Genomic DNA, 16,147 nt, shown 5'->3' on the forward strand with positions numbered 1-16,147 from the left:
GTCACAGCCGACTTAGCAGCTGCTGCTATCGCCGAGAGCAGCGTTATTATAGACGCTATAAACACTATCGCGAATTTCCTTGATAGAAAATGGAACCCACGAAATTATTTGAAGGTACCTATTGATAGACAAATACTAGCCATACAGTTGCTTGGAATTGTGTCAAATGGAACACAAGTTGTTTGTGGGATAGATTTTTAGAAACTTCTTCATATGAGAGAATATAGGATTTCGAAAGATTTCCAAAGATTTCATGGAATTTCACAATGTGAAGCATAGGTTATATCTTATAAATAAATAACAATTGACATATATACTAATATTATAAAGAGGAAAGATTTGTATTTTTGTATGTATGTTTGTTACGAATAAACTCAAAAAATACTGGACGGATTTCGATAATTATTTCACCATTAGAATGCTACATTATTCCTGAGTAACATAGGTTATATTTTTTACTAGAAAAAAATAGGGATCCTTACTAAAACGTAAATAATGTAAACCAAAGTATGAAATCTAAACTAATCTATAAAATCTATACTAATCTATACTAATATTAAAAAGAGGAAAGATTTGTATTTTTGTGTGTATGTATGTTTGTTACGAATAAACTCAAAAACTACTGGACGAATTTCGATAATTCTTTCACCATTAGAATGCTACATTATCCCTGAGTAACATAGGCTATATTTTTTACTAGAAAAAAATAGGGATCCCTACTAAAATTTCAATAATGTAAACCAAAGTATGAAAAAAATTGCCATAAAATGTCTTTCATCGCATGCGCTGTAGAAACTATGAATGATAGAACAAAAAAATGTCCTACAATATTAAAGAACATATCAATATCTATAAAAAACTTCGCGGTACCATATATATTCAACTATTATAGTTATGTCACTATAACTACTTTTTTGAAAGAAATGTTAACAAAAACCAGACAATGTCTAATAGACCACGTTATTCATGTGTTTGTATTAATCCTTATCCAAATAAATCTATACTTCTAAACTAATATTATAAAGAGGAAATATTTGTATTTTTGTATGTATGTATGTTTGTTACGAATAAACTCAAAAACTACTGGACGGATTTCGATAATTCTTTCACCATTAGAATGCTACATTATCCCTGAGTAACATAGGCTATATTTTTTATATCCCAAAATGTTTAAAATAAATGTCCACCCGTGCGAACCCCAAAAAAATCCCTAAAAAGTAATGTTTTTTAACCCCATTTTTGGCGATTTTTTCGATTTTTGCAATAATAATTATGATTCATTCGATATGTAACTAGACATATTTTGTTAAATTTAATTACAAACATTTTGTTCCTCTTCCATTTTCGCCTAAAATCAACTCTTGAAAAGATACATAATTAAATAGGAAGAAAAATATGACATATTTCGAATTTTTTTAACATATTGCACCGCGAAAAGTTAAGCCCATTTTTTTTTATGCGCATAGAAAAATTTTCATTTCTACTGATATTTTAAAGTCAAAAAGCCAAAAATCTCCGTGGATATACGATTCACCCAAATCAAAACAGATACCGCCTAGTCTATAACGAAATAAATTAATTACATATGTACCCTATGGTCGCCAATTGCAAAATTGCCTTCCACTTCTTAGGCCTTAGATAGGAATCTTTAACCTGCCCTTGTTGTTCTCGTCCTAGACTCTGTGGGGGCTAGGCCCAGCCCCAGAACGACAAGAGCAGGTCTAAGAAAAATTATCGTGTTAAAATTAAAACCACAACGCAAAAAATTACTTGTGGGGGCAGTTATTTCTACCTCTTGCACCCCTTTTTGCTGTAAGTTTCTCCTTGAAAGCCTCTTAATTTTCAACAAGGAATCGTCTCCTTAATTCTTCGCTTTCATTTACTTACACCCTGTTACCTAAATACCAAACCACCAATCCCAGCCAATAAATTTCCATCAAATAAAAATAGCATTTGTCAGACGTTCAAATTCGCTGATGCTCAGCCTGACTGCTTATTGCAACACTTAACAGGCGATGCCTCAGAGTTAACCGTTTAGGAATTCCACATTTTTATATTTCCGAAGGTTACTCGCCAGACCCATCGCAGCAGTCTCCGCATAAATGTGAAAGGTGCGAATTCATCAAACCTTCTCGACTTCGACGACGTTACGTATGCTTTGACTATGCTATAGTAATGCTAGACAATAGTTAATAGCTTCATTGATTAGTTTGAACTATGGGAAAACCTTTAAAAATGAAATGGAACCTCTCGTAACGTGTGAAAGAAAGTGTGAGCTTTCGTTGTCCGTTATCAATAGAGAAATGATTAACAAAGTCTGTATAATTAACAGGAATTACATTAAATGAACTTAAATGCAATTACTGACCGATTTTAATCTGTGTCAACAAAATTGGGTGCTATGAAAATGTATTTTTTTCATTTCTCCTTAAATTTTGGTCCTTCGAGCCGGATACAAAATAATGCTGTTCTGTTCCTCTTCCACAAAATTACTATGTCCATGTAATATAGTGATACTAATAGCGGCTTTTATTTGCCATTAAGCACTTTTTATGTATAGGAAGTAGTACGTTATGCATTACTTTTTTACGACAAAACCAATATGGGGAGAAATCTCAAATTTTCGCGGCAATTTGTTTCTTCTAACCGCTCAAGAAAGCAGTGAAAGTTTCCTTGCAACATAACGAGAAAAGTGTTGAAATTATTACAATGAAACGTCGTTATTAAATTCGTATTATTTCATGTAACAAAGTATGTATATTCTGACTTCGCAATAACAAAAAAATGATACAATATTAATTAGATTGCTTAAAACTATGTATCATTTGTAAATATTCATATCTCGGTTGGTATTTTTGTAGTAGATATGTTTTAAAAAGGAAATCTTACAAGGACATTGAAACTAATATCCATTTTTTAATTTTGTCGTTATCCTGAGCTATAGTTGTTGTCAGCGGTCACAAAATGTCAAGGTTCGCGACTGTATTAATTTAGAATACTTGAAATTTTGACCGAAAAAAAATCCTTTGCAAAGCCATTAAGCTGTTATATTGAGAAGACGTTTAGGAAATAAAAAAAATGTGGTGTTGTGTTTGTAATATCTCTAACTGTTACAGCAGGTCATCTTTTTCTTTAAATATTTTTTTATTTATGTCCCAGAAGCATAAAAACGAGTATATTGCTTTCAAGATGTTATGTAATATTTATTTTAGTAAAGATATTTTTGACTTTTAATTTATTTAACTTCAATGGGATGATATATTTTTAGAATATTTACACTAGAAGAGATTTTCTGAACGTTTTATATTAACAATAATAATAATAATAATAATGGCTTTATTGTTGAACATCCATTTATTAATGCATATTTAATATAAATGCAGATACGAAAAGTAAACACTCAAACAAAGTTGCAGAGAGATTAAAAAATGTCTACATATTATCGAAAGATATAATCCCGATCTAGTAATTATGCCACAGCAACCAAGATTTGCATAAAATTATAAAAATGGATATCGGCATGATCGGTATTAAAGTAAAATGTTTTGGAAACATTTTGTTATGTACATCTTGAATGTTTTCTCAGTATATTTTGTATTTTATATAGAAGAAACGAATAATATCGATACGAAACGTTTTTGTACGAAGAAGACAATGAGGAACATTCTCTTAGTCCAAAGTGGTAGCATTAAATCTTGTTAGTAGTATTACGTGTTAGTGAGTGTTTATTTCTTTGATGTACAACAATTTTAAAAACATTCTTTACAAATATGATTTTGTAACATTGGTAATGTTGATTCCAAATGATGGACCCATACTGAAATTTGGGCCTAACAAACGAAAAGTGTAATTCCATTGCTAAAATTTCTACATTTCCTTAAAATACAACCATACGATTTTGCTGACCCATTTATTAAATATCTCCGAAGGAAAAACCACAATCAAAATGTACACCAATGGTTTCATAGCAGGGAAGTGTAGTGTCAGTAGTAACATGTTCGAAATAGTGGGTAATATTTTCCTGGTGTAAGAAACAACTTTACAGTTAGATATATTAAGGCTCAATTTGTTTCTAGAACACCAAATTTTAAATTGGTTAAAGATTTCTGTAACGTTAAGCAATCACCCATAGCGACAAATAGAATAATAAAGTTTTCATCCCATCAGCAACTAAGTAATAGCATATTACAATTTACTGTTGAACGTCGTTAATAGACGGGAAAAACTATAAAGGTCCAAGTTTTGCGCCCTGAGGGATCCCGGAATTAAAACAATATTTACACTCATTTAAACTTTATGTTTTCTACTATCTTTTTGTTTTCTTGAGAATAATCTTTCATACAGGGTGTCTGCGAAAGGTTGGGAAGTCTCGAAGCTGGAGATATTGATGGCCAAAATAAATCGATTGAGCTCAATGTGCTTTATGCAAATGTTTGCTGGTTTCAAAGATACAGGGCGTTCAATGTTTGAATTTTATTTTGAAATTTTTCAATAATTTTGAAAACTGTTAAGAGTATGAACAAAAAAGTTGGCACTAGTATGTTTTTTGACATGACAAATAAGAATTTTTAACTAATTTTGGCGTTGTTTGTATAGGATGCCAGTTATGCCTTGTTACTTTGAAAAATAAGGGAAAATTTTTGTGTTTAGAATTACGGACATTGTGGTATGGAAAATATGAACGCAACGCCAAAATTACTTAAAAATTCTTATTTATCATGTCAAAATACATTATTAGTACATTGAAGCTGAAAATCAGCTGTAACATCCGAATTCTTTGAAACTGAATGGATTTGCATGAAAGTTTAGAATAAGGCTCATCTTAGGCTCAAGTTGAAAAGTGGCATAAGCCCGATTGACGCTTTTTTAGGGGTAAAAACTACCCTAATTGAAAAAAAAATTGAAAAAATTAAGTTTTAAGCATTTTATTGATAAAAATCTTATTCAAGCACAAAGATTAAATAATGTTCCATATTCTCGAACATGTTTTATGATCTTTTCGACCCTTTATTTAATCGTTAAAAACTACCCCTTTGCAAAAAATAATGATAAAAAATTACTTTTTAAAGATTTGGAATGATTAAATCATGCAATTATTTAAAATAAAAGTTACCTTATAGCTAATAAAAGAATGTTTCCCTTTCAACCCCTAAAAACCACCCCTGTATTGACAAAAATGATAAAAAATTACTTTTTAAAAGCTTGGAATGCTTTAACCGTGCAATTATTTAAAATATACATTCCCTCATTGCTTATGAAAGAATTTGTATCTCACAACACTTTTCAACCCTTATAAATCACCCCTGTGCTAAAAAAAATATAAAAAATTACGTTTTAAATCTTGGAATATATAATTGTGCAATAATTTAAAATAAAAATTCCCTTATATTGTTTATGAAAGAATATTTTACTTTTGCCATTTTCAACTCTTATAAACTACCCTTTTACCAACATTTTGCTCCAAAAAATGAGAAAGCCTATATTGCTCCGAAAAAATTTCATTGTTTTTTTTTTACCATAACTCGGTTAATTTTGAAGCTGTAGTGTCCTACAAAAAGCATTTTAAAGATAATTTCAAGAGCTGTAACATCGTTTGCATATAAAACTTTTTAAGTTCTTCGTTTTTTAATGGGAAAGGATCGAAGGGGTCGAGACATGTCGTTTTTTCACTAAATTGGATACTTCAAACGGCGATATCTCTTTTATTTCCTGTAGAAATAAAAAACAGCAAAATATTTGTTGAAAAAAAGCTACATTTTTGTTGTCTACCATTTTTTACGTATCTTCATAGTTTCAGAGTTATTATATAAATAAGGCATTTTTTTTTTTAATATTGAAAAATACGTTTTCAACTCTTACCGTAGATTATTAAAAAAGTACGCATTCTAAACCGGTCTAACTTCAGGATCGTATGAAAAACACTAAAACAAAACTAATTGTAAAGGATCTACGACTAATTTTAATTCTGATGGAAATGCTACAGCGTTTACTGCTCATTTCTTCCTTAAAAAATATGAGCAACCCCTCTGTTTTTGACGATAACTCCTTTAATTTTGCTCTAATTAACTTTATAAGATCACATTTTGAAGGTCTCTTTGAACACTACAAAAAACTCCTGGAGTGTTATACACGTAAAATTAATCCTTTTTCCGTTATTTGACGTTGAATACATCGATTCGTGTATTCCCCCCCCCCCAAAAAAAAACAAGTCCCCTTCCACTAACTATATTTCGCTTTGTATAGGACGTACAACACTTTTTAAATAACGATTCTCTTTGTTTATTTATAAGCTACATTTTTGCTCATTACACTTTTTTTTTAATAAAATGCGTAGTTTTTGAGTTATTCGTGAAAAATACTGTTGAAAAAGTGTTTTTTTACAAGTTTTCAATCGTGAATAACTAAAAAACTATTGACTTCTCGAAAAAATTCTTTGAATATTTTTTGCTCAAAATTTGATCCAGCGTTATTTTTGAAAAAAAATTTTCACCCCCCAGGAAGGCGTGTCAACCCTTCAACAGGGTGGAAGCGTTAATCGGCGCTATGTCACTAATGTTCATTTACCTTTTCTCTAACTATCTGCCAAATTTCAAGTCGATCGGTTCAGTTTCAAAGAATTCAGAGGTGAAAAGCTTCAATGACCGTACTAAATAGTACCAATTTTTTTGTTCATACTCTAGCAGTTTTCAAAATTATTGAGAAATTTCAAAGTAAAATTCAAACATTGAACGTCCTGTATCTTTGAAACTAGCAACATTTGCTTAAGACATATTTGGCTCAATCGACTTATTTTGGCTACCAGTATCGGCTTCAATATTTCTTAACCTTTCGCAGATACCCTGTATATTAACGTTTCTTGGTATTGCACTAATTTTCAAATTATTACTTTACTATTTTATCATAATTATACTCGTATTTGTCAATAATTTCCTCAAACTTAAAATTATTCAAAAATGTCTGCTCCTTCATCTCGTTTTCTTCTTTCACTCGTAGATTTGTTTGTCGTCTCCAAGTGTTTATACTAAAACTATCGAATCTTCTTTCAATTTCCATGTTGCAGTTAATCCGAAACCAATATTTTCGAAATGTAAACTTGATATAGTGACAAATTCCATCGGAAATCAATGTTACTGATTAGTGCGCGACTTTTTCATTGAAGATCCTGCGTTCCCGTTAGGTAACGCCGTGTGAAAATCCAAACAATAATTATCATTGACAACGACCGGCCTTGGGCGCTGATATGTAATCTTGCGGTACGTTTTACCGTACACTACGTTATCCACATCCACTCCGCTGAAACAGACGCTTCTCTGTACGTATCGATAGAATATTCATCTTCATATTTATTACATGACTAAGTCGGCGTTATTTTTAGCTCCGCATCAGATTGTTGCCTCATCCCGAACCGAGAAAACTGCGAAATTGTTGGGCAATTCTTGAAACGTGTGCGGAGTATGTATTTTTCAAGCAAGTAATATAGGCGAGCGGTTCACCCCTTAAAAAAAGGCATGAACTGACTAAATTTTTAAAACAAAAACCTACAGCATGAAACTTTTTTTTATTTTATAAAGTGTATTTTTATGATAATTTACATATTTTTTTTATATTTTTCGGCGTGGTCAGTCAATTGTTATAAACAAAAAAGTTGTAAAAAAAATTACTGGCCGAATGACTTTGAAAACAGTTTTTAAATAAACACTTTTTGTACTTTGACAAAAATTCTAAACATGCCTTGCTTCCGAGATATTTACAATTTAATATGAAAAAACTGACGAAATCGACAGACTTTCGGAATTTTTTTCTCAAAAACTACTGAACAGAGTTTAATTCTAAAAAAACCATAATAATCGGCAGATTTTCTACTTTAAGATATATTTTTGTGGTATGGGTCAATCATTTTATTGAAGGTCTAAAGTGAGTAAAAACAGTATTAAAAAGNAAAAATTATACTCGCATATAATTTTTTGGAAACATTTTTATAAGGGGTAGAGTATTTATGAGGGGTAGGTCTTCCATAAGGGTTTTTTGGGTGGCTGAATAGTTGCAATATAGCATAGATCATTTGAAAACCAATAAAAAGTTTATAATTCAACATATGCATACCATTAAAACATTTCAAGCTTCCAATAATATTTTTTTGTTTATTTTATTATAAGGGATGGTTTTTAAGGGTTGCAACTTTGTAATAAGTAGTAAGCTTTCCACAAAAGAAATGCAATACATTGTGAATGCGCCAAAAGAATATTTGAAACTGTTAAAAACTTTTTTTCTATTTTTTTGGCCATGGAAGGGTAGTTTTTAAGGATTTTGAAGGGTTGAAAAGTAATTAAATTTCATAAATTATATTAAAAATCATGAAAGCAGCTTTATCCAATATATTTGAACATGAATTGAATCTTTAAAATACGTAAATCTGCGATTTTCGCATTTTTTTCGTACAAGGGTAGTTTTCATTCCCAAATAGAAAAAAAGCACACATCTAGACAATATAACCCTTGAAGTGGGGGGTCAGATGAGCTTGTATGCAAATTTTCAGAAAAATCCGTGCTATCCGAAAAAATTGGAGCCTATTTTCGCCTTCAGACTACTAGTATGATTTTTGACATGATAAATTAGAATGTCTGAATAATTTTGACGTTTGTATAGGACGTCAGTTATGCCTTATTACTTTGATAAATAGGGGAAAATTTTTGTGTTTAGAATTACGGGCATTGTATGTGGAAAATACGAACGCAACGCCAAAATTATTTAAAAATTCTTATTTCTCATGCCAAAAAACATAATAGTGATAATTTTTTTGTTCATACTCTAACAGTTTTTAAAATTATTGAGAAATTTCAAAGTAAAATTCAAACATTGAACGTCCTGTTTCTTTGAAACTAGCAACATTTGCATAAAACATAATTGGTTCAATCGATTTACTTTGGCCATCAGTATCTCCTGCTTCGAGATTTCCCAACCTTTCGCAGCCAACCTGTATATTAACCTTTCTTGGTTGCGCAGTAATTTTCAAATTAATTCACTACTTTATCATAATTATACTCGATTTATCAATAATTTCCACAAATTTAAAATTATTCAAAAGTGTTTACTCCTTCATCTCAATATTTTTGTTTTTTTCTTTCACTCGTAGATCTGATTGTCGTCGCTTCATCTGTTTTGGGCAAGGCTTTATACTAAAACCATCGCATTTCTCTTCAATTTCCATATTGTTACAGTTAATCCAAAAGCAATATTTTCAAAAAAACTCATTATAGTGACAAATTCCATCGGAAATCAATGTTACTGATTAGTGTGCGACTTTTCCATTGAAGATCCTGCGTTCCCGTTAGGTAACGCCGTGTGAAAATCCAAACAATAATTACCATTGACAACGACCGGCCTTGGGCGCTGATATGTAATCTTGCGGTACGTTTTACCGTACACTACGTTATCCACTTCCATTCCGCTGAAACAGACGCTTCTCTGTACGTATCGATAGAATATTCATCTTCATATTTATTACATGACTAAGTCGGCGTTATTTTTAGCTCCGCATCAGATTGTTGCCTCATCCCGAACCGAGAAAACTGCGAAATTGTTGGGCAATTCTTGAAACGTGTGCGGAGTATGTATTTTTCAAGCAAGTAATATAGGCGAGCGGTTCACCCCTTAAAAAAAGGCATGAACTGACTAAATTTTTAAAACAAAAACCTACAGCATGAAACTTTTTTTTATTTTATAAAGTGTATTTTTATGATAATTTACATATTTTTTTTATATTTTTCGGCGTGGTCAGTCAATTGTTATAAACAAAAAAGTTGTAAAAAAAATTACTGGCCGAATGACTTTGAAAACAGTTTTTAAATAAACACTTTTTGTACTTTGACAAAAATTCTAAACATGCCTTGCTTCCGAGATATTTACAATTTAATATGAAAAAACTGACGAAATCGACAGACTTTCGGAATTTTTTTCTCAAAAACTACTGAACAGAGTTTAATTCTAAAAAAACCATAATAATCGGCAGATTTTCTACTTTAAGATATATTTTTGTGGTATGGGTCAATCATTTTATTGAAGGTCTAAAGTGAGTAAAAACAGTATTTTAAAGAAAATTATTATAGCACTAAATACATTTAAATTTTCTTTTTACAATATGTTGGATTAGATTATATTTACAATAAACATTATTATGATTTTTTTAATCGATATATGTTAACAGTACAAATGCTCAAAAGATCATTTAGTTTGGTTTTGTAGCCGGAGTAAGGTTTTTGCAAGTAATTAGTAAAATTTAAATATTCGATTTTTGGTTTTATAAATGGCTAAAATTGACTTGAAAGTTATACCAGAACTAAACTAAATAAGCTTTTTAAATCGTAAAATTAACCTAATAATAATAATTGACCTAGCGGTCTCGAAAAATAAAAAAGTTATTGGATAATTTATTGTATAGGGTAATTATTTTATTTTTATTTTACAAAAATATTAAGAGCAATAAAAGTATATTAATTTCTTTTTTATTTAATTTTTAAATAATAAGTTTTTCGTTAGTTCTCGATTTGAAATAAGCGTTTGATCATCAATTTCGGATGGAACATTCCGACATTCATCTGAGCACGCACAGACTGCACAGCATTCTAGGTTCGATGACAAACAGTTACAATTTTTCGTAGAACATTTTCCACTACATGAACAAAAATATGTTTATCATGATCTTCTTTAAAATACTCTTTTTTTACTCGCTTTAGACCTTCAATAAAATAATTGAACTCTGTTCAGTAGTTTTTGAGAAAAAAATTCGGAAAGTTTGTCGATTTCGTCACTTTTTTCACATTAAATTGTAAATATCTCGGAAACGAAGCACTTTTACAATTGTTGTCAAAGGGCAAAAAGTGTTTATTCAGGTCCATTTTACAAATGAAAACTGATTTCAAAGCCATTCGGCGAGTAACTTTTTTGTTTATAACAATTTACTGACCACGCCGAAAAATATAAAAAAATATGTAAATTATAAGAAAAATACACTATAAAATAAAAAAAGTTTCATTTTGTAGGTATTTGTTTTAAAAATTTAGTCGGTTACCTTCATTTAGAAGCATCTTTTTAGGGGTGAACCGCTCGCCTAATAGAAGCTATGTAGAATTATGGGAAATATCTAATTAGTACAAATCGTACAGATACAGGTATAAAACGCGTCCAGCCAGAAATATCACCAGAGCTTAGTCCTATTGGGAAGTACGAGTAAATTCTATTACGTCACATGACATTTAAATTTATCGTCAACAATTGATAATTATCAAAGTCTATTAAAGGAGTACTTGCCAAATTTATAGGGTTATCATTGGAAATAAAGTATCAGGTTTCCCCTTAAATATTTTTATTTTAAATTACCCTATCGCATCTGCCCCATGTCGCGTCGGTTCATTTACGGATCACCCTGTCTATCCACGAAATATTTTAAATACGCTGTTACTTTTTGAAACACGTTTTTTTGTTGCTTCCGCTATTTTTACTACTCTCCACTGTTGGAAATAATCCATATCCGGTATTTTCCTCCATCAAACCGCTTTGTTACTTCCTATATGCGTTGTATTAAGTCAACTGTATTAATTTATTTGTTGAAAAAACCAACAATGCATTGGAAACAATAATCGTATCGAGTGTTTAAAAAAAAATAACCACTTTCTCGGCACGCAAAAAAAAACGGAATTACATTATCCAAAATATCGACTACAGTTGCATAACAACGGGTTTGTCTGTTGGAAAAAATTGCGATTAAAACCATGCTGTCGGTTACTAGATCGCGTTTTTATCTCGGTCTACGCTTGCATGAGCTTGATAATTATGTAAAGACCGAGCCAGTAGTCCGAGAAAGACTAAATTAGTTGGTAGCGAGATATTAATGATAGTGCCAGCGGTAGATCCGATAGTTTTTAGGTCAGTCGGACGGACAACGACATACGGTCTTGTTTGAAATGGTTTTTAGAGTCGGAAAATAGTGCCATATAAAAAAATATAAACAATCTTCAAACAATCCGAGTAGGTACTTTTCTAGTATTAAAAACTATAAATGGTCAGCCTGTGTTTGTTTTTAAATTATAAATAAGAAAAACTGACATATTTCCAAATAATAATGTTAGATTTTATTAATAGTCCAGGCGGTATCTGTTTCGGGTTGGGTAAAACGCATATGATCGGAGATTTTTGCTTTAACGGCTTCTAAATAACATCAGAAATGATAATATTTTTATGCAAATAAAAAAAACGTGGGCTTAATTGTTATTGCAAAAAAGTATAAAAAATAGCAAATAAATTAATTTTTTTCTTGGATTTCTCGTCGACAACTTAGCAACTATTCATGTTAAACAAAAATGGAAGAGGAAAAAAAGTTTTGTAATTAAATTTTGATCAAGATAGAGTTAGTTGAAATTCGAAAAAATAATTATTGTTATTGCAAAATCGGAAAAATCATTTAAAAAATTGTAAAAAATGCTAGTTTATTTGTCAATTTTTGGGGTTAACTTTAACGGGCTATAACCGAAAATAATGGGCGGATCATCAGATTTTTTTTTAAATACTCGTCTTTCCGAGTACTTTCAAACCATATTTTAAAATAAAAAAAAATTTAAATAAACATTCAATTATTGCAATTGTTTATAAGCGTGAAAATTGCGAAAATGTTTAAATAATCACCACGGCTCATCTAATCCGATTTGAATTTTTCAAAAATCATTTTAAAGCTTGAGAGCTCTTCTTTCTGTGGTGAAATTTTCGAGTATTCAAAGGTTTTAGATTTTTATAAATTTGATTTTGAAATTTTTTTCATTTAAAAAAATTAAACAATTAGGTATTACGTAAAAACTGTCGAACCGAATTGGATAAAATTTTGTATGATGATTCTATGCACTAAGAAGTTTAATTGAGAAAAGTAGGAAGATCCTAGGTATTATTCAAGTGTCTGAAAAAAATTGTCAAATAAACTTAAATGATTTTATTTTTTGAAAGCAACCTAGTAACTTTCTTTATTTTTATTTTAAAAAAGTGTTCAGCACTGATTGTATGACTTCAGACAATCATTTTCAGAGAAACAGTAATCGCCTTTACGATTGTTAAAGGTTGTTGGTGTTTTTTTAAAGTAACATCGTATTTTCTGTTTTTAAAACATGTAATAAACAAAAAAAATACCTCGGTGTGTGTATTTGTTTTCAAGTCATGAAAAAACCTATATCGTTGTATTTAATTTTTTGGTAAATAGAGACAATTACAAAACTTTAAATAAAAAAAATAATATTTTTATTTCCATATCCTAAATATAAATTTTATTAATAGTTCTTTAAAATGAGCCGTCGTGTCTTGAAATCGATTAAGGCATTTAGAAGTTATAACAATTTAAAAATTCTATATTGGCGTTGCTATGCTAATAACAAAAAAAGTTCAAACAAAACTTGTGAAGGGTTTGGCAGTGCATCTAAAAAGTGTATTTTCAACTTCTGTAACACTATAGCAGTTGCGCTCCCTAACGGTGAAGTTACAAATTTGAAAATATTTTAAATCAATTTCTTTTGGTCGGTAATAAATTTTTTACCCCATAATCCTAGCACATCTAGTTTCCCATTTACAGCCGATCCTTACTGCTAATGGATCACCCTGTATAAATATTTTTATGTTAGCTTCATTAATTTTTTGTAGATAAGCTTTCTTAATTTATGTTCACACTATGGATATCCTAATCTACCACAGCACTCTTGTCAAGTTATTATTGTCAAATTTAAATTAAACTATAACAAAGAAAAATCATTGAACATTTAAAATTTATTAAAAAAAATCTATGCATATACAAGACAAACAATGAAGTTGTTGCAATTTTGTATACACAATTTTTTAAAAACATTTTGAATTTAACTGCTATCAGTTTTTTTTAACAGGTACTATTTAATTTAGGTTCAATAATAATGACATGAAAAGGATTGTGGATTGGAATATCCATATGTTGGTATAATCCGAATTATTTTTTTGAAAATAAATTTTTTAAAGCCCTTGCAACTTTTATAGGAAACTTTTTTCCTACAGTCAAAGATAAAAAACTATAATTTTCTGTGAGAAATTCTATATTTCACAGAGGCGAGACTATTACAGACCTTGCAAAAATATTTTAAGAATATTTTTTTATTGATTTGTGACGTAGAATCTGCCATTAAACCAAACGTTTTAGTTGCACCCTGTATACTTGAGTACAGTTAAAGATACAGTTGGCTTCACCAGTAAACAATAAACATTTTTGTGAAACCATTGATCTAAGCTGAATATTATCTATCTGTACAATGAAATAATGACATCTTTGTCTTTACACTGATTAACTGTATTTTTTTATTTTTATCTGCAATAAATCTGAAATTATGTCCTACTAATCCATGAATAATGCATGACTGTGCTAAAAACCAATGAATAAAATTGCATAACTATGTTTCCTAATTTTTTAAATTTGGAAAATGTATTTCTGAAACTGATTCGAAGGTTGACACAAGCAAAGGACTTAATCTTTCAAGTTATACGCGAAGGAATCTCTTCCTTTTGACATTTATTGTTGTCTAATTATATAAGTACAAGAACAAAGTGTGTATTCAAAAGGAGACATTTCAAAATGTCAAAATAAAATTAATGCATAACTATCTCTTGAGTATTATTTGTGAAATTACGGCTAAATGTTGAGGTTTTTTAGAAATAACTGCAACAAAGTATGGTAGACTAACAGTCTAAATTTTTCTTTCACTGAAACTATAACAAGATACAAAACGCAGGGGTTACCTACTTTGTAATATAAAATCAAGTGCCCCAAAGTAATAATTAAACCATCTGTCTTCTCAACAAACTCAGAAATAAGTTTATGGGAATCTTATTATGTTATATGTCCCTTTATTTTTAACGTATCGTTATAAATCTGAAACATTCGAGACTATACTTTTCTATTTTGATTCTTTAATTGATTGATACAGAAGTGTTACTTTGTAAAATTATTGTGATATCAGATCACACAATACAAATGTGTAAATTTCGACATTTTCTTGTTAAAATTTCTAGTGCAAAACATACTTATTAAAATGCGATAAAAAAGAAACCAAATTAGATGACTCAAGCTGTCTATTTTTAAAAGTTTTGTGATAGATGCAAAAGCCTCAATTTATGGTATAACTCTTTATTGTACCTAATCTTCGACGTACCTAATTTTTCTGAATCCAATTGAAGAACACTGACGCTTAAATCAAGATAGTGTGTGCGATAACCGCAAAAAAACCACGATAATTCAGCAGAGGAATGGAATATGGAGATTTCAATGCTGGCGTCTTATGGGAACCGCATTAGACTTGGTAATTTTTATTATTTCGTTACAAGGAAACGGCAGTCTGAGTGAATATCAAATTTTTGCTGTGCAATTCGAATGACATTTGCATCCACGATAAAAAAGCTTATAACGACGAGCGGTTTTTGACCAAAACGTAATTTGTTTACATCTTTAAAAATCATATGTGTGTCAAACCCTCCCACACTTTCAAAAGATTCGCGCTCATTCCCTCTTTCAATACTGGCGCAAGAAATTTTGTAACTGTATTGAAATTCGTTCGTCGCATAACAATTAGAAGCGGCAGGTACTTACTAGAAAGTCGAAAATTTCTCCCCTACGACTATTGGACACTATCACACTAAAGAAAAAAAATTGAAAGAGTCCCACTATCACTCTCCTTTATGTCTCATTTTCGCGGGCGACTACTTGACGTACATCTGGTCAGACATCGCGTTCAGTTGTCAAAGTCAGTATCACAGCCAACTTGCGACCAGGCCACTATCGGTCAAGAACTGACACCTGAAGAAGTGGAGAAGTTTGATCCGGCGGTTCTTCAGCTGCGCAAGCGTACAGGTGGGTGAATGTCTTGAGAAGGTGTGTAGAAGACCTCCAGGATACAGCATTTGGTCGGCCGGATTCATGTGAGATACGCGAACGCCTGGACTTAGGCAGCTGTCTACACACGATAGAAACGAAGTTTTTGTTCAGGAAAGTTGAACATAAAAAGACGTATTAAGCGATTTTTTTTACTCTGAGATTTTTTTTATAGAAAAGTGTAAGTTTTGAGGTCAGAAAACATATGTCACACGATTTTCTTAATAG

At 30.6% G+C, this 16,147-nt stretch overlaps 1 protein-coding gene across 2 annotated transcripts in view; it reads right to left on the reverse strand.

Moving 5' to 3' along the window:
* The window catches only part of LOC108904526, a 61,765-nt gene extending 45,918 nt beyond the window's left edge, over positions 1-15,847 (reverse strand). Inside the window, exon 1 of one of the 2 annotated variants that reach the window (XM_018707121.2) lies at positions 15,638-15,847. The gene's annotated coding sequence lies outside the window, so the exon portion shown is untranslated. The remainder of the gene's footprint in view (positions 1-15,637) is intronic. The other variant, XM_018707120.2, reaches the window with a different exon arrangement.
* Between the last annotated feature and the right edge of the window lie 300 nt (positions 15,848-16,147).

This window comes from Anoplophora glabripennis, unplaced genomic scaffold, assembly GCF_000390285.2.
Source record: "Anoplophora glabripennis isolate ALB-LARVAE unplaced genomic scaffold, Agla_2.0 scaffold112, whole genome shotgun sequence".
NCBI classification, from domain to species: domain Eukaryota; kingdom Metazoa; phylum Arthropoda; class Insecta; order Coleoptera; family Cerambycidae; genus Anoplophora; species Anoplophora glabripennis.